General features: G+C 52.1%; 1 protein-coding gene and 1 long non-coding RNA gene across 3 annotated transcripts in view; one reads left to right on the plus strand and one right to left on the minus strand.

Moving 5' to 3' along the window:
• Rcan1 (regulator of calcineurin 1) overlaps positions 1-23,638 on the minus strand; it is a 79,690-nt gene that overhangs the window by 48,912 nt on the left and 7,140 nt on the right. The window contains exon 1 of one of the 2 annotated variants that reach the window (XM_076549223.1): positions 10,930-11,465. The exons of the other annotated variant lie outside the window; for it this stretch is intronic. The gene's annotated coding sequence lies outside the window, so the exon portion shown is untranslated. Of the gene's footprint in view, positions 1-10,929; positions 11,466-23,638 lie in introns of those variants that run through there. 2 annotated transcript variants of the gene reach the window in all.
• Positions 11,488-14,318, plus strand: LOC121821790 (uncharacterized). The gene is made up of 3 exons (XR_006062681.2): positions 11,488-11,913; positions 12,929-13,198; positions 13,870-14,318. It is a non-coding gene; the product is annotated as an uncharacterized LOC121821790 (long non-coding RNA).

Genomic DNA, 23,638 nt, shown 5'->3' on the forward strand with positions numbered 1-23,638 from the left:
CTACCAGTGTTGCAAAAGCATACAGATAGAAAACAGTGTCAGAGGTGGACAACATTTCTTTTTTTTTTTAAATTTTTTAAAAATTTATTTGTGTTTTGCCTGTATGTATGTTTGTGTGAGGGTGTTGGATCCTGGAGTTGTAGACAGTTGTGACTTGCCATGTGGGTGCTGGAAATTGAACCCGGATCCTCTGGAAGAGCAAACCACTGAGCCATCTCTCCAGCCTAAGCATTTCTTCAGGAGGTCTAGCATCACCAGAATCCATCCCATAGAAGAAATAAAGGAAGAATGTAAGAACACTTTAAAAAGTTCCTTGGGACCCAAGGAACTGGGCCGTGAAAGGTCTAGAGACAAGGTGGAGAGATGTTTTAGGAGGAGACCTGCCAGGGACTGGACCTCAGGCTTCTGTCAGTCAAATTAGAGCAGAAACAAGCATCTCCAGCCCCACCCCACCCCAGAAATCAAGACTCATCAGAGAACAAGCAGATGCCTTAAGTACTGCAAGGGGGAACATGTGCTTTAAGGTATTTTCAAGAGGGAGGAGTGTGGTGGTTCACCCCCATAATCCCAGCATGTAAGCTGAGGCAGGAGGATCATGGGACGTTTGAGTTCAGCCTGGACTACACAGTGAGATTCTGAACAGCATCAAAACAAAGAAAAACAACCAAGTAAACATATTATTGAGAAACTACATAATTTACTTTCCATTCTTTCCTGTTTGGGGGTATGTGTGTTAATGTGGATGTAGCCCATCAAGATCAAGGCAAATCCACAGGAGAGGAGGAAGTCATGGGGTTTGGACGTCAGTTCAGGAGGCTGAAAGGACGCTGTGGTGGGAGCAGCTTAGCCTCAGATCTTAGCAAGAGCCGATGTAGAGTGTACAACATGAAGGGCAGACTCCCAGGAGAGGCCCCAACTCAGGCCTGTGATACAACACATGATGCATTCAACAAGACATACAGAAACAGAAACGCCACTCAAGAGAGGCAGGACCTACAGGGGCCAAAGCACAATGTGACGTGGTCTAGGTCCTGACGCTGGGACCCTTTAACACAGTTCCTCATGGTGTGCTGATCCCAACCATAACATTACGTCACAGCTACTTCATAACTGTAATGTTGCCGTTAAGAATTGTAATACAGGTATCTGATCTGCAGGCTATCTGATATTCAACAGCTGTGAAAAGGTTGTTCAAGCCTGCAAAGGGGTCGGGACCCACAGTTTGAGAACAACTGGTTTACATGGTGCCAGGCATGTCAAGGAGGCACATCCCCTTGTTCCTTCCTGCTCAGAGCCATGGCTGCCGGCCCTGTGGGGTATTTGGGTTTTGCTGAGGTAGACACCTGCTAGCCCTGCTTGCTGACTTGCAGGTCTCAGTTAACTTAGGGACTAAAGACAGCCGGGGCTTGTGTTATCTCGTCAGGGAAGTGTAGTGACCCGGCCGGCCGGGCCCTTCAGGCTCACACCCGCACCACGGCACACCGCAGCACTGCGCTGGGGACTGTCGAAGCTGGGCTCCAGGTCCTACGAAATGGCCAAGAGACAAAAGCCTGCCAGGGACTAGCAAGGACAGCGGGCCTGGAGCCCTACAGAGAGCCCTGCCCGCGTCCCCAAGTGACCCACAGAGATGAGGAAACAGGGTTGTCGGGCAGAGTCCAGGGTCGGCCAGTATGAAGGTCAGCATGCCGAGATCTCAGAGAATGAGACAAGTGATATGGAAATGCAAACTCTTGCACCACTCTGACCTCTAGCTGCCAGGACATCCCCCACCCCACCCCTCGCTGCCCAACACATACCCAAAATGTATAATTTGAATAAGCACATGAAATCATACTGGACTTAGTGGTGACTGAAAATGGGGTTGGACACGATCTGGAAACCAGATTCCACCTATCTGATTGAGCACTGAGCTGGGATGTTCAGTCAGAACCTTCAGGAAGAGTTGGGGCGGAAGACGGACATTGGCTTGTTTTGTATGTTGGCATGCCATGCAGGCTCCTGTAGGAGGAAGCCTAGAATGGCCTGAGAGCACAGGGTAGCCAGTCTCTCACTGTGAGCAGCTATCAGCCAGGCACCCTAGGATGCCAAGGAAGAGCAAACAACACATTCCAGTCTCCTAGGCACGCAGTCGCCACGGACAGCAGATGGAGGGCGAACTTCGAACCTGAGGTCAAGTGCTAGCATCCAGTCTGGCCTCAGAGGCGTCCCTCTGTGGGCACTGGGTCAGAAGGAAGGCGAAGAGGAAGGCGAAGGCTTTGCAGGGGGCCCCACAAAGAACCCATCCTAAGGGGTGTGTGAGAGAGACTCCTTAACCTTCTGCACCGTCATCTGAGAAGAAAGAACTGCCTCCTTGGGCTGCACCCGCCTCGCAGGAGCGTGAGGTAGGTTACAAAGAGTTAGCAGAAGTAGGCTGCCTCCTCATCGAGTAACAACAAATAACTAGTCGATAAAAAAAATAACTATGTTTAGTGATTTGTTCTTCAAGTGGGTCCCTGGAGAGAGTTTTGGCTTGCTGGTTAGGACTCCCACAGAGAGCCTGTGGAACTGCAGGGCTGGGTGAGGAGACTGCTCAGACAAAGAAAATGCTTGCCTTGCAAGTATGAGTTTGATCCTCAGAGTCCAAGTTGAAAAAACAAAACAAAACAAAAAAGCCAGGTGGATCCCTGGGACTCACTGCAGGCCAGCCTAGCTGCCTGTGAGTTACAAGTCAGTGAGAGACGCCATCTCAAAAACAGAAAAGGTCAATGACACCTACGGCTGCCCTTGGCCCTTCACATATACACACAAGTACACACACACACACACACACACACACACACACACACACACACACGCATGCACACACACACACACACACACACACACACACACACACACAAATAGCAGAGATAATAGAATCCAAGTGTTTGACAGAATCTAAATTTTGCATAAGCTCTTTCCATGACTCTGACACATAGCCAGACTCTGAGACCACTGGATAAACTGCCCCAAGTCCAACCCAGTTCTCATGGCACATGACTCCACGTGTATGTTTACCAAGCTCTCATGACCAACTCAGTGATGATGCCCTAGAACTGAACCAGAGGCTGGCAGGACCAGGCAGAGAGTACGATCTTTGTCTGTTGAGGCTGCTGGTCTAGTCATGAGTCTGAACACTGGAATTCTCATTTCGTTTCTTTCAAATTACCCTTCCACTCTGTACACCAGCTGAAAGGAACACATGGCATCAGCTATCGTTCTGACAATCACCACACCACCAGGTGTCAGGGCTCGAGGGGACAATGCCACCCCAGTTCTGTCAGACCCCAAGTGTCTACAACCACGATTACCTCGGCATCTTAAAATAAAGATAAGTGGCCAAGGTCTACCAAGGAGAAAGGGGTGGCTGGCGTTTTGCTCTTGTGGATAAGGAGAGTCCAGTGGGACACATCAAGCCATCTTATCTGTCATCAAGTGTACAGAGGCGAGGCTGCTCCGCAGGGTCAACAGTTTCAACTTCCTGTAGCTAGTCCTGCTGGCATGCAGGCCTGACAGCAGCAGGTCAGCATGAATGGAAAGAATGACAGTGTGTCCTTCTACCTTCCTGAGGCCTGGCTGATATGGAAACTGGCTGGCCTGTGGGGATGGAAAGTATGAATCCATTCTTGCTTAGGGCTGAGTGACTGAATGAACAGTCAGCCTGGGGCCCTTGCTAAAATATCACTGCAGCTCACTTGGCTGGCTGGGATCCAGTCGTGTCCTTCCCTGGGCTCATGGGACCTGAGGAAGTGCTCGCAAAAGTGGCAGGGACAGGCTCCTTGGAGCTGCTGCGGTGTGGTGGCTGCAGGTGTCAACACCCACAGACACCCGCAGTGGGCGGGCGGCATACACTCGTCCTCCTGCTCCCCACCAGGGTGCTCGTCTAGTCTCGGGGGATCTTCAGAGCTCTGTAGCGCTTATCCCACTCTACGGATGAGAGAATGGCTGGTCTGAGATTGCACAACGCAGGAAGACTCCAGAGCCTGCCTATCTACGGCCTGCAATCACCCCTCTTACACACACACACACACACACACACACACACACACACACACACACACACACACACACACACCGGGGACCCAGCAAAGCCCCGGGAGTCAGATTCTGCAGGGGAGGCCTGTGAATGGGGCCGCGGAGAGAAGGGAGAACAGTTTCCCATCTACACTGTTGGAAGTGTCCTGGAGAAGGCCAGGAGAGGCAGGGAAACTAGAACCCACGGCTGGAAGAGAGAAGATGGGAAGTCGGCTTTCCTCAAACAGCACCCCGAAGCTGTCTCCCCCGATGGGCAGGCATTCCTCAGAGCGAGGGAGTGCAGTGACAGCAGAGAGAGATCCCAGCCCCCAAGCTTCTAACTCTGCTCTCCACTGACCAAACTGGCGAGGGACATCCAGCCAGCCCTGAACACAGGAAGCTGTCACTCCCAGAGATCCATGCCATCAACTCTAAGGAAAAAACAAACAAACAAACAAACAAACAAACACAAAAAAAAACCAAAACCAAGCAAGCAAGCAAGCAAGCAAGCCAAAACACTGGCCAGGAAAAGTCTGGGTCACAATGAGAATAGTGACAGGCAATTAAGGGACGATCGGTTGGAAAGTGGTCGATAAATGCAGGGGGAGGGAGGGAGGGACGCAGACTTAGAGTTGAGTGACCGTGACCCCTCCAGCTAGGAATCCCTTATCAACCAGCAGGGCTCACCTGTAAGCCAGACGCTTCACTTTGCAGGCAGTTTTTCCTGGGTGTGTCCCGAGTATGAGGCAAGGACCCCACAGGCTCTTCCCAGCTCAGGGCTGGGCTGAGCCTCAGGAGAGGGCTCTCTGCTCTCAGCCTTTGACACCCCGGACTCACTGAAGCCACAAGAGGACATTTATCAGTGTGACATTCATTCAAGAACCAGGTGCTGTCTTAGGTGCTGGGTGCTTGGGGAGGTCAAAAAGACAACTTCCTGGGCACAGTTGACATTTAGTGATGGTGTTCTGAGCTGTCAAGAGGTGACCTGTGCCACAGGGCAGCTAAGAAGATCAAAGTGGAGGCCAGCGTGCTGCTGGGGAGGGGCCTGGGATGTGTTGGGGACCCAGAAGTGGTCTGTGAGGGGGAAGAATGGTGTAGGAATTCCAGGTAGTACCCACTGCACTGGAGGGGAGAAGGGCCCCCGCCATGCCAGAAGCAGAGCTGAGGAGGATCTGGAAGGGCAACGCAGCCAGTTCACAATGTTCATGAAAGTTCCGTGGCGTGCAGAGCAGGTCCTGAATGTGCTGGAGAAGCCCCAGCATGACTAGCCAGATGTGGCTGATGTGTAGGGGCACAGCTGGCTTCTATGGGGGCAGCACTTCAGGGACAGGAGACGCGACCCTCAGGAGGCTGTGGCTCAGAGGTGCAGGAGAGGAGCTGGACAGGTGGCTCAGTGGTTAAGAGCACTTGTTTTTGCAGAGGACCCAGGTTCAATTCCCAGCACCCACAGCTCCCGACTGCCTATAACTCCAGTTTCAGGGAATCTGATGACCTTTTCTGGCTTCCCTAGGCACTAGACAAACAGGGACATGTAGGCAAAACATTCACACACATAAATAAAATAAATATTTTTTAAAAAGACGTTGAGGCTCTTGGGGGCTGGAGAAAGAACGCAGGGGTGAAAGGCGTGTACTGCTCTTACTGAGGATCCCAGCTCCCAGTAATCACACTGAGCAGACGGCAGCCTCCGTAACAGCTCTAGAGGATCTGATGCCCTCTTCTGGCTCCTGTGGGCAACTGCACTCACATGCACCCCCCTCATCCCACCCCCGCAACACACACACACACACACACACACACACACACACACACACACACACACACATTTTTAGAATAAAATTTAAGTTAAAAAAGAAAAAAGCAGCTATGCCCACACAGGCAGGGGATGTGGAACTCCTCAGACACGTAGCATTTCCTATGAAGCTGTGTGAGGGTCTGGAGAAGGAAGCCTGGGACCAGCTGTGTGGACGCTGGTGTGATTTTTATTTCAGAAATAAGACTGTTTGCTAATAAAGTCCGGCAGGTATTCTGGTTTTCCCTTGGAGAGCCCAGGTCACCCTCACAGCTGAGTTGAGTCCTGTCTCTCTGTTCCCAATGACAGCTTGCCTCATGCAAGGTCATCATAGGCCGCGTGTTTGAACACCTGGTCCCCGGCAACTAGCGCTGTCTGGGGAAGTTGTGGGACAGGTGGCCTTGCTAGAACCTGTGCATCCCTGGGGGTCGGCCTGGAGGCAACCGCCATTTCTCATTCTAGCCAGAGCTTTCTGCTCTCTGACCTGCTGAGATCTGAGAAACCCCTGCCATGTTTCTGCCACCACAGACGAGCCCACTTCTGCCACCGCTCCTCCCCTGTCATGTGGACTCTGTCCCCTGAGACCCCGAGCCAGAGTGAACCCTCATCCCCTAAGCTGTGCCTCTGGGCGTTGTGTTAGAGTGGTATACATACAAGCAGCTCCTTCCGACCCAGCACTCACACCCTCGCCGCCAGCTGTAGACGGGGCGCTGGAGTCTTATCAGGGGGCAGGTTAACCCCGGGTCACTAAGTGGGTCTGGATTCAACCTGTTATCTCCACAAGACAGAAAGGCTGGGGTACACAAAGGTCACTAGAAATGTGTGTGCACTGATGGACGGCCTGTGAGGATACGGCGAGCAAAAGCAGCCTGCTACACAGCCAACAGAGAGGCCTCAAGACAACCAACCTGCTGATGCCTTGACCTCAGACTTCCAGCCTCCCAAACAAAGAGAAGGTTCCGCTGTTTAGGCCACCGGTCTCTGGCATTCTGTTCTGTCTATAGGTTGGTTTATAACTTACAGATCACATGGCCAAAGCAGCCTCTGCAGAGCTCTGAAGTCTATGCATTCACAAAGCACCCCAGCCTGCACACTTACACGCACGCACACACGCACGCACGCACGCACGCACACAGGTGTTCGCACAGAAGCACGGTTCATGGGTCGTGGCAATCACAATAACAAAGTCTAACTGAGAGCTTCAGCTTTGGCGTACACTTCAGCTCCCTTGGGACAGCCTCCTGGTGGCCCTGCTGCCACACAGCATGGTTGCTGCAGCCCCCATCTGACCCCTGAGGACAAGGCTGGCCAAGACAGCTTAAAAAGACACTAGAAGGTCCCAGGACACTCTGTCATGATGCAGCAATTTATTGTATTTAAATCTTTTACCAAATTTATTGCATTTAAATCTTTTACCAAACTTAGGTCTCACCCCGTACTTACGTTATCTCTGAGAACACCTCCCCCTGACCCCCAGAAGACATTCAGGAGCTCAGTTATGCCAGAGATCCCAGAGCATCTCATTTCCTGTGGATCCACCAAACACCCTCACAGCAAATGAGGATGAAAATCAGCCTTCTAGCACCAGAGTTTTTCTGAGTGTTCTGACCAACTCTGGGGAAACCAGCACTCTAGTGGTTAACACAGTGCCCATAATAAGAACAAGACTTATAATACACTTGGTTCTTGTGAATGGTACCTCAGACATATCCCTCTGGCAGAGGGTTTTCTGCTGTGACTCATTCTCCAGCCATCGCTGAGTCGCTGACTGCTGTGGAAAGCCGGGCTCTAGTGCTGAATACAGTCCTGTTGATGTTAGCACTCGTTAAGGTTTCCGTCAAATTGCTGGGTGAGTGGTGTAATGAGGAACAGTGGGGTGATCACCAAGATGCAGAGGGGTCAGTCAGAGAAGGAAAATACCCAAACACCATCACTCCCTGAATACCGGCCTCCTGGCCAGGTGTCTCCAGAGGACTGCAGAGGCGTGCACTTGCTTGCCCTGGGCAGCCCGGGGATTAGCCTGCACCACACACACACACACACACACACACACACACACACACACACACACACACACACGCTTTCCTTGCTGAGCCCAACCCTACCAGACTTCGGAGGAGCATTGAGATACCGAACAGCTTCATCTCAGAGAACGGCCCAAATCAATCCCAAGTGAGGGTCACGCTGTGGAATGTTGTAATATTTTATACATACTGTACTCACGCTAAGTCACTTAAAAGTTATTCTTGTCTAAAATACTTGTTTCTTAAAAAGGGAAACCAGAAGAGCTTAGTTTCCAATGATCACCAAGGCTTCACCTGTGCCCTTTTGGCTCAGTCCGGTGGTTATTTACCCCAGCCTCCCTCCCTATGAGGACTTTGCAGGCTCCACTCTTCATACCAAAGCGGGGAAATGTAGATGCATGTTCGTTCATTGGCTAGAAGAGCTAACGAGAGACGTCGAAGACACTGGGTCCACACGCACGCCTGCGTTAGACCAGACGCATCACCTGTGCAGAGCCACGCAAACAGGAAATCCCCATCTTAACAGCCAGGCTACTGCAGGGGGAAAGGAGTAATTTCCAAAACTACTTCAACGGAAGTACGGTCCCAGAGACCACGGGAAACAAACAGGGACACATGCGGAATAAAAGGCGAAAGTGAGAGCCAGCCAGCCACCAGTCAGGGGAGACCCAGGTCAGCTGTGCGCACGGTGCAGACAGGCTCAAAGCCAAGCATTCCTAGCAAAGAAGAGGTGCTGCAGCCTGACTCCTCGAGGCCCTGCAGAGGTGTGGCTCTGCTGGGAGCTGATGGACCTGGGCGCTCTCCTTAGGTTGCTCACTGCCAGTAGCGCTCTCCTGGAGAGAGAACAGCAGGTCAGCCTGACCACAAACAGGGCTGCTAAAAACTCGGAGATGAAAACGAACCTTTCTTCCTACAAGGTGAGTACTTCGGGGACTCTGTCACAGTAACAGAAAGCTTAGAGAGACGCATCTAACAATGAAAACCCTAAGGGTCATTTTTTGCCAATTCCAAGTCTGCATGTACCTGGTGAATCTATAGCTTCAAGTACATGCAAAGCAAAGGCTGGCAGAACAGAAGGCGAATAAGCAAAACTCCAATCATGGCTGGGAGTCTGCACACGCTTCTCTCCACGTGGGACCCCACCTCCTGTCCACCCTCAGGCGGACGTTGCCATCGCTAGCCGCACGCACTGGTTCTCAGGTCTGCGGACTCTCGCGGAATGCCACCACACCTGTCTGGGTCTCCTGCTGGCAGGTGGCAGGCTGTGAGACACAGCCACACAGGTGTACCTCCACAGGACAGCTCTACCCACATCTCCATGCATCTGTTCCGCTGCGTCTGTTCTCTGGAGACCCCCGATCCAAGGTGCAGATGATCAAGTTCTCTTTAGTCTTGCACACTGCCCTGTGTTTACTGCCTTCTGTTCACACCAGCACCACAGCTGGTTCACACCTGTGTTGTTCTGCCAGAGGCCTTGGGGCCGATCACTCCCTCTGCTTGGCTCTTCCGCATCCCTCAGACCTCAGCTGAAAAGTCACCTTCTCACACACTTTATCCGTGGTAAAAGTCACATGTAACTACTATATTCTGAAATAGCATCTGACGCGCATGAAGATGCACATTTTGCTCCGTGCTTCTGTGAGTGGGCTTTGCTGCCGGAAGGAATGCATGTGCATGTGTTGAGCGAGCTAGTGGATGTGCGGTGCAAAGTCTCACACACTCGGATGCAGAAGGCAGCAAAGACCGGGCAGCGACAAGAATCCCTTCTTTCGCCGGGCATTGGTGGCGCACGCCTTTAATCCCAGCACTCAGGAGGCAGAGCCAGGGGGATCTCTGTGAGTTCGAGGCCAGCCTGGGCTACCAAGTGAGTTCCAAGAAAGGCACAAATCTACATAGAGAAACCCTGTCTCGAAAAACCAAAAAAAAAAAAAAAAAAGAATCCCTTCTTTCTAAACTGCATCCCTGTGAGTGTGTGCTGTCTCCACGTCCATCCCAGCATGCAGCAGTGGTGGCACCTTCCCAGGCTCTGATCCCAGCCACTGAGCACTGCCCATTGCGTCCTACTGGGGCCTGGTCTGTCACATCCTTGATGGTCCCTGAGTGCAAGGCGCTCTGAAGGAAGGTTACAAGAGGACTAGAAGATTGTCCTGTGCAATTGCTCCCTCAGAATCCTTAAGGAAGTGGATCCAGGATCTAAACCTCAGGCACCGAGGTTCCTTATGTTGTAGCATCTGACAATAACCTACGCACATCCTCCTGAATGCCCCACGTGCCCATGCTGGAACGTGACTTTTCAGCCAGGCAGACAGTCCCACTATTAGTCCCTGATGGTGGCACTAGCCACATGCCCACGCTCCCTTGGCCCTGCCATGGATGATGCTAAAAATAAAATAAAGCTCGGTAAGTCTCAGGATCAGTTCTGGACTGCTGGTGGGAGGCAGAGGGGGCAAAGTCCCTCTTCCCAATTCAAGGCCTAGCTGGAGGTTAATACATAATGGGCCGGTATGTACCAGCACACCCGGGCCCGACCTCTGACCTCCTCTCCACTAGAGCCGCTTTCCTGGGTCTGGGAGCATCCCTGCCACTGCCCCATGTCAAGACCCAACCTTGCTCTCAGTAAGGAATCATTTCTACCAAACCACAGGCTCGACCATCTGTACCTGTGGGTTCCAATTCCGGGGGAAACAAACACACTTCCTGGCTGAGGTCGGCTCCCCTCTGCCCAAATTTCCCTGTGTAATGTCCCTAGCGTGCTCTAGTGACTGCCCCTGAGACATTAATCTATAATTATAGCAAAGCCTCGTGGCTTGACTTAATTGGCACCCGGGAGGCCATGGCCCTATGTCCACGGGAAGGGAACGTGGACAGGACTGTTCTGCTGTCACCGTGTTCCTGGCACTGAGAAAGAACGCTTGCATGCTCCTCCCCGAGACAAGCTCGACCCTCCCCTGCCACATGTCTACAAACTCTGCCCCGACTTTCTGTAGCTGATGGGCTCTACTTTGCTAGGTCCCCCAAGCCTGTCACAGGATGATCTCTGCGGGCCCTGGTCAGAGGGAGGCACGGCAGGGACACACTCACAGTCTCTGGTAAAGGTGCCGAGTGTCGGTGAGTTCAAGCGCTTCAGCCTGTTGCTGGCTGGCCCTCACCCAACTGCCACCTGCCGACGGTGCCTGTAGCTGCCAGGTCGGGGTGTCCCGGCAGGACTCTGCCAACACACTGGCTGGGTCATCTCGAGCCGCGGTCTTCCATCTGGGGCGTCGGGAAGCACTGTCGGGCAAGGCGAATGCATGTTCCACTTTCCCGTCACTAACAGTGGCCCTCAGCAGCCCGGACTGACTGAGGTGGACGGACGGTCGGCAGGAGACAAGGGTGACCTCCTGTGTTACAGGATAGCTCTTCCCCCAGGCCCAATGCTGCAGGGAGTCCGGAGAGGGCATGAGGCTTAGTAAACAGATGGAAGCTGTCTAGAACGCTCAGCCGGATCCCATCTGCCCTCAGTACAGGGGGTTCAGCCAGATACATACATGGTTTATGCCCCAGGGTGACCAATGCCCCGGCCAGACCCAGAGTCCCACAGTAAACAGGAAAGCAGGCTAGTGTTCACTCGCTTTGAAATTCTGGAATTGGAAGGGAGGGAATGGATTCTGGAATTGGAATGGATGGAGTGTGCTCTTATATGGTTATTCAGCATCGTGGGCCAGGGAGAAGATTCTGAGCTGTTGTGAAGGAGAAAGGGGACAGAGATGTTCCCTATAGACTGATGACTTTAGAGGGATGTCTCTCCTGGCCCTTGAATCAGAGGCGGGCCTCCTAAAATAAACAAACAGAAGCTGAACAGATGAAGGCTCTGAACTGCCACCCACAAGAGGCAACAGAGCCACAAGCAAACACGTGGGAAGAGAACAATCTTGTAGCCTGAGAAAAATAGTGTTCTGTGCAGCAAAGGGGAGCGGCCACACTTTCGGGAGCCTGTGGGCCCCTAAAGTGTAATGTGGGGGTGTCTCAGTTTCTCCTCCTGTGATAAGACACCAAGGAGAACAACTGAAGGGACTCAGAGATCAGGTACCGTCCAACCCGGGGTGGGGGTGGGGTGGGAGGCAGTCAAGGTGCTGGCGGCTTGAAACAGCTGCTCACGCCACGTCCACCCTGGACACAGACAAGGATGCACACAAGCTGCTGCTCAGCTCCCTTCCTCCCTTGCACAGATCAGGATCCGAGCAGAGAATGGCGCCACCCACAGTGGGCAGGGCTTCCTACCTCAGCTAACAATCAGATAAAGAAACCGGGTGGTCACAAAGTACCACCTTAAGCACACCTTCTTCAAACACATCAGGTCTACCAATACTGAGAAACAAATAATTCTAAGGAACACAGGTATAGCATAATTGCAGCGTGTCAACATACTTAGGAAGAGCATTAAAGTCAGATCCTGTCCTCGACTCTAGAAACATAACATTAATACCAGGTACCTCCTAAAAACCAAATGCACAACACGGAAGAAAACGAAGTCCCTGCACTCTTGCCTTCCATGCTGGACTCTGAGGATGAATTCCTGGACCAGGTGCTCCAAGTGGACAGTTAACACTGACCATCCCAGGAGGCACGGAGCAGGACAGCGGAGGGACTGGAGGTGGACGTGACAGAGGCAAATGCTTGGGAAAGAATGAATGGTGCCAGTTCTGCTCCACGGACACATTCCCCAGGCCTCAGTGTCCTCACAGGAAACGGGTGTCCCAGGGGTCCTGGGGGCTAGACACAGGCCAGGCCAGAGCAGACAGGCAGCAAGGGGTGGTAAGAACACGGACTCTGAAATAAGACAATGGGGGTTCATAGCTAACGCTCCCCCCCCAGACACACACACACACACACACACACACACACACACACACACACACACACACACACACTACTTGGCTGTGCAATACCAGACAAGTGACTCCAGCTCCAGAGGCCTGGACTACCACACCCAGAGAACTGGGAAGAGCTCAGAGAGCATGCTGGGAGGCAGGAAACAAAAAGGGTCAGTGTCTAAGAGAAAGGAAAAATAACTGAACGTTGAAGCCTTTCTTGCCTCAAGGTTCTTCCCTGATCATGGAAACAAAATTGAGCAACAGCTGCGGAAAGACCGGAATCCAGCTGTGAGAGACCTTTCACCAGCGCCCGCTCTGCCAAGGGTGGGCGCACCCCGCTCACTTATTCGGCACCGATCCCCGTGTTGGGGAAGTGAGTCCCAGAGCTGGGCTCTACAAGTGGCTGCTGTTATCCAAGCCCCTGCAGAAGCTGCTGCTGAGAAAGGGAGACGAGGTCCCTGTCACACCCAAAGAGCTGACTTCTTAACTGACCACAGGTAGGACATCGCTCAGATGAAATACCCGAGGGCACCAACGGAAAAAGCGAGAGGTTTATTTTGGCCCGTGGGTTCAGAGGGTCAGTTCACGGGGCATCATGGGGAAGGGCACAGGGAAGGAGCTGCTCACCGTATGGAAGCCAGGAAGGGTGGGAGGAAGGGATGAGTGTGTGAATACACCAGGAGACAGGGACAAAGTTCATCTTTTCAGGGTACATCCTCATTGACCGATTTCCTCCAACTAGCCTCCATCTCAAAACAAACAAACAAATAAAACACTGAGTGCTGAATTCTCAATAACAACCAAGGCATCAACACATGTGCTTTTGGGGATTTTTAATCTAAAATATAAATTCCTGCCCGACAGTGGGCAAGCTGGGGTCCCCAGAGCCCACTGTTAGGGGCAACTGGACTCGGTAGAGACTCATGCGACCACACTACCGCCCCCCCTCTAACCTTCAGACCTAAGGTGGCCGGCCTTCTTATCCACCAGAAAAGGCTGACGCGTCCTCCGAGGGTGGCTCACTCTGCTGACTGGATGGAGGAAGGGGAAGAGGGGATGAGTGGGCAAGGCTTGGCATCTCCATCCTGAGGGTCCTGCACTGACGGCAGTCTCGGCTGCTTTCCAGAGACGCTCCTTCCTGCTTTTGACCCCAGGTCTTACTCTGCAGCGCAGGACGGCCTTTACCTCGCTGTCCTTCCCGCCTTCTGCCAGGGAGCTAAGATTATGCGCACTCACCACCATGCCTGGCTTGGCACTCTTGATCCCCTCAGCACAGACTCACGGAGGCCAGTGTCCGCAGCAGACACTGGCTGCCAGAGGGTGCTCTACCGATGTGGAGCAGAAGGGCCCAGGAGGCAGGTCACCACTGCAGAGCACGCAGAGGCCTTCGGATGAAGGACAGCCAGGAGGCAGGACCTGAACCACAGCTACCGCCTTATCGCAGGACGAGAGTGAGGTGGCGGCGTAAGCCAAAAATTCAGTACTTACACAAACACCTGGGCCAACCCAGACATCCGCGGGGCAGATGCCAGCGCAGGGCGGTCTGTGCACTGTGCTATTTGCTGGCGTGCCAACACGGGGCCAGGGGTACCATTCACGGAGGGAAGTGGGGGCAGAGGGGCGGGGGGGGGGGGTGCTCACGACTAAGAATAAGAGGCCCAGACTTCCAGGTTGGATTCAGTAATGAATTTGCTGTGTGATTTGGGGCCAGTCTCAACCTCTCTGGGCGACATGTGTCAACAGCAATGAAAATGAACTCGCCTTAAAATTAAAATTCAGTTCCTCCCAGAAGCACCAGCTACAAGTGCTCAGTGCAGTGTGCCAACTCAAAATAAAGTGCATGAAAATTTAATAGAATTGTAAGTCTGGTCCCCCAGTCCCAGATGGCACATTCCAAACTCTCGTAGCCATTTCTGGCTCACGGTTACTGCCCTGGACTACACAGAACATTACTATCTGGATGCACAGAGTTCCACTGGGCAGCTCAGGTCTGCAGTTGAGGACACGAAGTTCATAGAACATTCTGGAGGCACTTTTTAGGGGGTGCATGACCTACACGAAGTCCCGGGGAAGAAGCCCACGTGTATTTTCATCCCGCAGAAGGTCTACAGCGAGAAGGTGTTCAGCAGCGTGGCTGAGTAGGCTGAGCCACCACACAGTGTGCCACAGGTTGGGCCCACGGGCAGACGTTAGTATGTCTCCGTAAAGCGGGGCGCCCACCGGCCACATCTGTAATTTAGTGGTGAGGTCTGATCTGCACAGGAGACCAAAACATGCACATTACAGACGATGCAGTCACCGTTTTCAGGTGACCACACAGTACGCGATAATCAACCAGCAGCGGAGCACCCTGGGTCCGGAACGGAAGTCTGACGGCCCCTCATGCAAAGCCTTTAGAACGCTGACATGGCATAGGTGGAAGCCTCGGCGTGGAGGGCAGGGTTGCCATGGAGACACGGGTACAACAGAAATGTTCCGTAAGGCTGCTCTCGGGCCATGTGTATGACGACTCCTGTTTAGACCGGAGCCCTGCCCACAAGACACCACACTGCAGGGACTCGGCCGTGAGAAGCAGCACGAGGCTTTGGGACGAGGGCTGGGTTACAGGGTCTAGACAGAGACAGACACTTCCCTTATGGAAAAGTACAATTAGCAGTGAGTTCTCACTTGACGCTTTTACTGCGTTTATTTAGTTAGTGTGTATGTGTATATGTGTGTGCACACATGGCACGGGTGTGTGTGTGTGTGTGTGTCTGAGTGCGCGTGTGGAGGTGAGAGAACAAGGTGCTGGTACAGGTTCTGTCTGTCTACCACGTGGGCCCTGGGCATGGAACTCAAGTCACCGGGCCTGGTGGCAAGCACCCTTACCCACTGAGTCACCTCGCTGGCCCGGCTCCTATTTTAACACATTTATGTAGGTGACAGAGGACGAACAGGTGATTAAGAAGGACAATGGGAGAGAATCAGTCCTAACATAACACTAAACTAGTCCGTAGTCACAGAATCAGGACAAAGCTGGTTCAGATGTGGGACAATGAGATCATCGGGGGTTCTGACAGAGGTGTGTATGAACGCCATTTAGGCTGCATTTCACATGTGCAAGGGCCTGCGTGGTAGGCAGCACAGGGACACGTCACAGGTAACATGCAAACGCTAACTCCCTGCCTGCGGCAAAGGGGAAAAGCCGGCACTAAGAACGCAAAGGTGGCTGCGCACACCCTTAAACCCAGCACTCGGGAGGCAGAGGCAGGAGGATCTCTGTGAGTTCGAGGCCAGCCTGGTCTACTACAGAGTGAGTTCCAGGACAGCCAGGGCTACACAGAGAAACTCTGTCTCCAAAAACCAAAACCAAAACCAAAGCACTAGAAGAAAACACTCCCTGATGCCCGCGATGAGGTGAGTGCCGCATGGGAACTACAAATGAGAAGTAAAGGTTCTGTGAGGCCGCCGCTGTCTGTCGCCAGTTAGAGAAATATCCGCAAGATGAATGAGAAGGCGCCGAGTGTCTTAATATGTGTAAATAAATAAACAGCCCTCTCCATGAATTCTTAGCCACAGGCCAAAAAAAAAAAAAAAAAAAAAAATCACCAGAAAAACAGTAAACGACCTAAGTTATTCACAGAGACGATGCAGCAAGTGACCAAGGATCCTGTTAAGATGGATGACCCTGGTCCTAACTAAGGACAGGCTACTTAAAACAAGGAAGTATTATTTTCCATCTGTCAAAGACCCAAAACGGCCAGGGACAGGACTGCACAGGGCTGGTGGCAATGTAAACACAGCCATACGGTAATACGGTGGACCGTAAACTGGCAGAGGCTGTTAACTAGTCATCCACACCTCCCGCCTCAGAGACGTATTGACACACATAAACAGACATATGTGAGAGACGCTGAACACAACAGTTTGTAGTATGAACAAGTTCCCCAAAGGAGCTAAGTGCTCGTCAGTGGACAGGGCTTGTCTGAGATGGTTGCGTCACAGTGGACCTCGGGCAGCCAAAGGAACGCGGAGTCCAGGCCACCACTCAGAAAGGCAAGCTAGACAGGCTTGACACAGTCAGCACTCTACAGCCCGTAAACGCGGCCCACGGTGCGCATCATCTGCTTATCGCTACCCACCAGACTCTTAAAAATGTACGAAAAACAACACATGACATGTGCCAGACGCCACCTCTGAGGAAAGGGTGAGCGAAGACGAACCCTTGTATTTTTCTTCTTATGGCCACTTTCGTAATTACCCTTTGACTCACAGAGCAATCTAAACAAATGTAATCATCTACGGCTGGTACTTAGCACCCAGTGTGGATGAGTTGCGCTCTCCAGACATCCCACCCTAGCGCTACCAATTAGCTCTGCAGCCAGCGGCATGGTGCAGAACTAACAGCTGGTGGGGAGCTGTCTGCTGAACTCAGATTAGCTGTGCTCTCTGGCTTCGAGGAGATGAAGGAATCATGGGGACCCCAAGAACTGAGTGTGGATCACATGAAGCCAAAGGCCCTCCCTCTGCCCTTCATCCCCTCCAGGCGCCTCTGTGACAGCCATCTTGCAGTGCTGACTAGGGCCAGGCTGTTAGGTGGCATGGTGCTGCAGGGGTGAGGACGGCGTTTACAGGGCTGCCTCGTTTAATGAAAGTGCAGCAGGGCCTTGACGCTTAGGAAGCCAGCACGCACTGATGGTGGTGGGTCGCCTTCCCTGGCACAGCCTCCTGCAAACCAGGATGGCATTCGGAGATAAAAAGGCCCCAGCTGCTTTGGCCTTCTGCGGACTAGACATGATAAAGGATGGCCAGCCATAGTCGATTGGGAGCTGGAGGCTGGCAGGGGCGGTGGGGATACAGTGGAGGAGGGGAAGTTCTGAAGAGGTGCTCATCTCCTAAAAGGAGAGAGGGGAGGAAAGAGGGGGGAGAAAGGAGCAAGGCGGGGGGGGGGGGGGGGGGGACGGGGGGGACGGGGACGACTCCACAAGCATTAGCATGTACTTTCCAATTAGAAGTTTGTTTTCAAATTGCAGGGGACCCAAGGACTTGCTATCTGCAATACTTACTGATGGGCACATCACAGTTCTCTATATCTTATATTTTTTAATGTGCTTTAGTGCCTAAGTTGCTATCAACTTTGGGGCAAAGCTCATTTCATACTAAGTAGCCTATTAACACAGTCCTGCTAGGCGGTGGCGGCACACACCTTTAATCCCAGCACTCTGGAGGCAGAGGCTGATGGACCTGTGAGTTCAAGGCCAGCTTGGCCTACAGAACAAGTTCCAGGTAGACGAGTGCTACACACAGAAACCCTGTCTTGAAAACCAAACCAAATCAAAATAAAACAAAATACCGAAGTCCCAAAACTGCAACATATTCTAGGTATTTACAAGTGACATGCGATTCTAGACTGTGCATCATACTATAGTATTCTGGGTGTTTGGAAACATGTAGAAAACACACACACACACACACACACACACACACACACACACACACACACACACACCCTCCTCCACTCCCCTAGGAAAATAAGGGTTACCATTTCATGGACTTGAAAAAGCCATACTGGCTGTGTGGTGGGACAGTTTTCAATCCCAGCTTTCAGGAAGCAGTGGCAGGCAGACCTCTGTGAGTTCAAGACCAGCCTGATCTAAGTAGCAAGTTTCAGATCAGCCAGGGCCACATAGTGAGACCCTAGCTACGAGGGAGGGAGAAGTGATATTTTTCATTTTTATGGTGGTCTTACCCCCACTGCTCCACAAAAACTTACGAAATGCCTTCAAGTGGCAAGCCCAGCTATCTTTGTGTCTCTACTAATTATAATAAAACTCTGACCCATGCCACACGTCTGCTGTGCGTCTGGCATTGTTCTGCGAGCTCTCTACTGGCCCCTTCCATCCTCAGTAGTCCCCTGAGGAGACTGTCACAGAGCAGTTGAGTTGCTCCCACAAGTGACACTGCCAGCAGTTGGTGACCGGGGCTTAGCATTCTAGCTGACCCGACTCGGGGCTCAGCCTCTTCTTTCTGCACGGTGTGGCCCTTGAGACAGCTCTGGCGGGGAAGGGACTCACGCGCAAGGAAGGCTGCGTTCCACCGTGTGTGGTAAAGTACATCTTTATCATATTCCTGCTCTCGTGAGGACTAACCAGGTAAACAATATGCAGCAAGAAGCTCTGTACTGGGTTCCACCGTGTGTGGTTATGTACATCTTTATCATATTCCTGCTCCCGTGAGGACTAACCAGGTAAACAATATGCAGCAAGAAGCTCTGTACTGGGTTCCACCGTGTGTGGTTAAGTATATCTTTATCATATTCCTGCTCTTGTGAGGACTAACCAGGTAAACAATATGCAGCAAGAAGCTCTGTACTCGGGAGAGCCTGCCGAAGTAATCCTGGCACTAATTAGTTAGTAAGGGAAACGAAGGACCAGAAATTGAAGGAGGAAACAGACATCCAATGGTGAAAATATGGAACCACATGGAGCCAGGGGGGACGTATTCCCTGGAGTACAGTGAGGGCCCTGATGGATACAGGGTCATTATCGGCCAAGTGGCTCCCATCTTCCACGTGGTCATAAATGCCACCCTGACAGTTCTCACCCCCCAGCATCCTTCCCGGCGGCTTTCTCACCAGATCCTGGTCGAGCCTCCTTAACCTGAGGATCTGAAATGCTGTCATTGGATTTTTAAGGCTGTTCAACTGGTAAAGCTGTGCAAACATCCCAAAGTCACAAAAGCTCCCAAATGGGCCCCAGCCACCTCTGGTCCCAAGCATTTCAGCTAAGAGAAACTCTCCCCATGAGTGAGGGGACGGCTCGGGATCCCTGGTCACTCCCTGCCCAGAAACTGCGGTTTCATTCCCAGCCACATGTCCCCGCTGTCCTCTGCACTGAGTGTAGGACTCACTGCCCGGCGCGCAGCCCTCTACCACAGCCCACCTTACTCCGCATTCACTCCGAGAGCTCCATCTTGGACTTACCGAGTCGAGGAAGCTACACACCTGAACAATGGCCCTGAATCACCTTGCGACCAGCCATCCGCAGGGGTGAAGGGCGGCCCAGAGATGGGCTCTGGGTGGCTGTCTTTAGGAGCTGTCAAGTTTTACAGAGCACTAGCAACGCTTACCCGGGAACCACGGGTCAGGGAGCATGAAGGAGGCTGAACCCAACCCTGCCGCCCAGAATCTCAGCCCCAGTCCAGGAGGATGTCCCATGTGAGTGAGCAGGTCTGAGCACACGGCTCTGGTGACCCATCTGTGGGCATTAGCTTGCCCTTTTTAAAGTAATCAAGTTAGCAACGCTGCTCAGAATGCCCTAATGTTTCTGAAATAGTGGGTATTTTCACGAGTGAGTTCTCTGATATTTTATTGTGGTGGTCATGGTGCGGGCATGGAACCCAGGTCCTCGCCCGGGTCAGGCAGGTGCCCTACCATGGCGCTACACCCAGTCCTAGTTATTTACTCTGATTATTTATTCGTATTATTAAAAAGTCAAGTTTTTGGAAAGAAATTTCGTAACCTGTGCCAGGGCACAGCTGGAGCAGGAGGGTCATTCCATTAGGAGGGCTTCCCTTGAGGCAAACTGTTCTCCGACTTCAGTGTCCAGCCAGTAGCCAGCCTGCCCCGCAGGGAGGGCCGCAGCAGGAAGCAGCTTCCTGATTGCTTAGTTCCTGCTAGGAGATGGAATGGTGTCTCCCTGCCAAAGCTGAAATTACAAACTTGTCTTTGCAGCTCTGGGTATGACTGCTGGCCCCCTTCCTTTAGAAAAAGGTATGCTTGGACAGTCTTAAGCCAACCAGTGGACCCACAGAGAACCCAGAGGAAGTTACCCCCTCTGGTGGTGACCACTGACCAGCACAGGTACAAATCTCTTCGCAGGCAGGCAGGGGCAACTTGCTCTTTGGCAGACCCTTAACAGTAGCCGGGGGACAGCCTGCTCGGACTCCCAGTGTCCTCCCTGCTGCCTGGGTCCTCTGAGCTCATTTAGGTGGAATAGGAAAGGAGAAGTCTCTAGGGACCCAGAACTGATGGAGCTGCCCGCCCTAGCAGGCTGACAACAGAGACCTGCGTTCAGTTCCAGATCTGTCCACATCTGGTGGACACTCTTCAGCCCATACCATCACCCACCTGGGTCTCAGTTACTCACCAGACAAATGCAAGGTGAGGTTCACAGGCCACCTCTTCCCATGGGCTTTGAGAGTGTCAGAATCAAACATCCAGGAACTATGAGATTCTACGATGCTTAGTATTTTTATAAAGAGAAGTCACCTTTGTCTAGAAAATGAGCAAATAACAGTATCTCCCTTAGAAGGTCATAAGAAAGACTAGAAAGGGTGGCACTCATACAGAGTTGGCACAAGTAATAAAATGCTTGATCGATGTACTTAAAGTTAGTTTGGGAATTACTGATTTTATAATTTACCACCCCAAATGGAAAGGTGTGTTACTGAAAATACCTCTAGCCCAGAGTGGTGGCATGTACCTCTAGTCTCATTAATTAGGAGGCTGAAGTTAGGGTTGTCCAAGGCCAGGAATTTCAGGACAGTCTGGCCAACACAGTGAGACTTCATCTCACAAAGGGAGGGGGGGAGGAGGAAGAAGAAGAGAAGGAGGAGGAGGAGCAGGAGAAGAAGAAATTTCCCCAGGCAGTAAGCATAAATCGGGTGGATGGACAGCTACCAGCCGTCCTCTCAATAGGTAAACCCGCCGTGACATTTGGAAACTCTCCACAGTCAGACTTTAAACAAATGTCATTCTAGTGTTTTGGCAAATCTTCAGACGGTCGCTGGACCATTTAATGAGCAGGGCTGGGGATCACTTAAATCCTCACTGGTGCAAGATCATCAGATTAATTTTACATGAATTTCCAAAATCAATTAAAGGTACAAAGTTTAAGTGTCTGAAATCCTTCCTTTAGCCACAAACTAACCGTATGGTGGGGGAGTAGATGGAAGGCTGGGGAGATGGATGGAAGGCTAGGGGATAGATGGAGGGCTGGAGGGCTGGATGGAAGGCTGGGGGATGGATGGAAGGCTGGGGAGATGGATGGAAGGCTGGGGAGGTGGATGGAGGGCTGGGGAGATGGATGGAAGGCTGGAGGGATGGATGGAAGGCTGGGGGATGGATGGAAGGTTGGGGGATGGATGGAAGGCTGGGGAGATGGATGGAGGGCTGGGGAGATGGATGGAGGGCTGGGGAGTGGATAGAGGACAGATAGTATGCACTGGAGACACCTCATTTTGAGCAAATTCTAACTGGGGGAAGTCTGACTGAACCCCTGGGTTGGGGATCAGGAAGGAAGTAAGGGGCAAGTAGGCTATGGCACCCACAGGGAGAATAGTACACTGTGGTTCTGGAGCTAGAAATGACCTCAGAGACTCCAGTCTAACCTGCTCAATCGATAGGAAGTAGACAGGTTTGGACAAGAAGGTAATTTGCCCAACAAAATAGTTCATCATTTGCATGGCATGAGCAATACCCAAAATTCACTCTCATGTCTTCTCTGTGGCCTGTGATTTGGAAGGGGAGGTGTTCACTGTCTGGGGCAGTGGGCCTTCTTAAATGGACTCTCCTAGACTTCAGGTAGAGATGGGCTCCCCCGGCTGGTTTTGAACTATGTAATGCTCAGAATGTGAGTGGTAGCCAACAAACATCTGTTGAATGAACACACGCATGGGTGGATGAGTGAGATGCTGGACCCACGTCTGCCTGGCTCCAGGGTCCAGGCTCTAGTCAGCTTGAACAGATGACCAGCATCGGGGCTGCCACTGCACCTGACCATTGGGATCGCCCAACAGCATTCGCTCAGTGTGAATGCACAGCGGAGGGGGGGCGGGGTTGTAACCTGTCCATCTGCAGCCACGCACAAAATCAGGTCCTTCACAAAACTCCCCGGGAGTTCAGTAAGATGTGTGTGACATGTGCAATATCCAGGGGAACCTCCATGTGCGTTACTGCCCCACTGTGAGAGGGTGGGCGGCAAGGCCTTCTGAGTGCGTGAAAGCTGGGTGAGTCGGGGCCAGCGCTTCCAGACATGTGACCTGGGATTGGTGTCACTGAGCCACCACCTAAGCAATGGGGTGATGACGGCAGTGCCCACTTCACAGGGCTCTGGGGAAGGGAAACAATAAACAATGTGTATCGCGCAAACGGGTGTTAATAAAGCGCTCGTTACAAAGATCACCAGAAATGCAAAGGCCGGTAAGCAGGCACTGACTGTTTTGGCCCTTCCTCCTCTATGAAGACCTAACACCGGAGCGGCTGGACTGGGAGATGAGGGAGATGAGGTCTCTAAGAAAGCTATTAGTCCAGGGTCCAAGGGCGGAGCCTTGATGGCTTTCCAAGTCCTCATAAAAGGCCACAGAAGGGCTAGCTCCCTGTCCCCACACACCAGGAAAGACCCTCTGAGGACACAGTGAGAAGGCGCCACCTGCAGGCCAAGGAGAGAAACTCCACCCTGATCCCAGACGCAGAGCCTCCGAGCTGTGAGAAAATCAGTCTGTCCGTGGTATTTGGGAAGGCAGAGTAAGGCCACGATAAAGTAAGGAAAGCTACTGTTTGTTATCTCGAGTGGAAAAAAACTCCAAAATTAGCTCTCTAAATTAAATAACATTTTTGTCTTCTAATTCTAAATTCAGGACAACCTCAAATACCTCTCTCTACTGGGTTAATTACGATTGCGGTGGGAATTTCATACCTCGCCAGTCAAAATTAGCAACAAAAGGAAAAGTACTGGGCCTTCCAAGCCGGACAGGGGTCAGCTGTTCCCATTCAAGTCAACCAGGCCTGACCGCTCATCCTCTACGGTGAGCCAGGGCGCTGTGGTCGCCAATGGGTTCAGTTTCCCAACTCCTTTCAGAAACTCCCTAACAGCTTTTGATTATCCGGATCTCCACGGCCCACCAACTAGGCAGTTTATGAAGTGCAGAGGCCAAAGGTGCATCCTTTCATGAAGTTG

This window comes from Peromyscus maniculatus, chromosome 12, assembly GCF_049852395.1.
Source record: "Peromyscus maniculatus bairdii isolate BWxNUB_F1_BW_parent chromosome 12, HU_Pman_BW_mat_3.1, whole genome shotgun sequence".
NCBI lineage: Eukaryota > Metazoa > Chordata > Mammalia > Rodentia > Cricetidae > Peromyscus > Peromyscus maniculatus.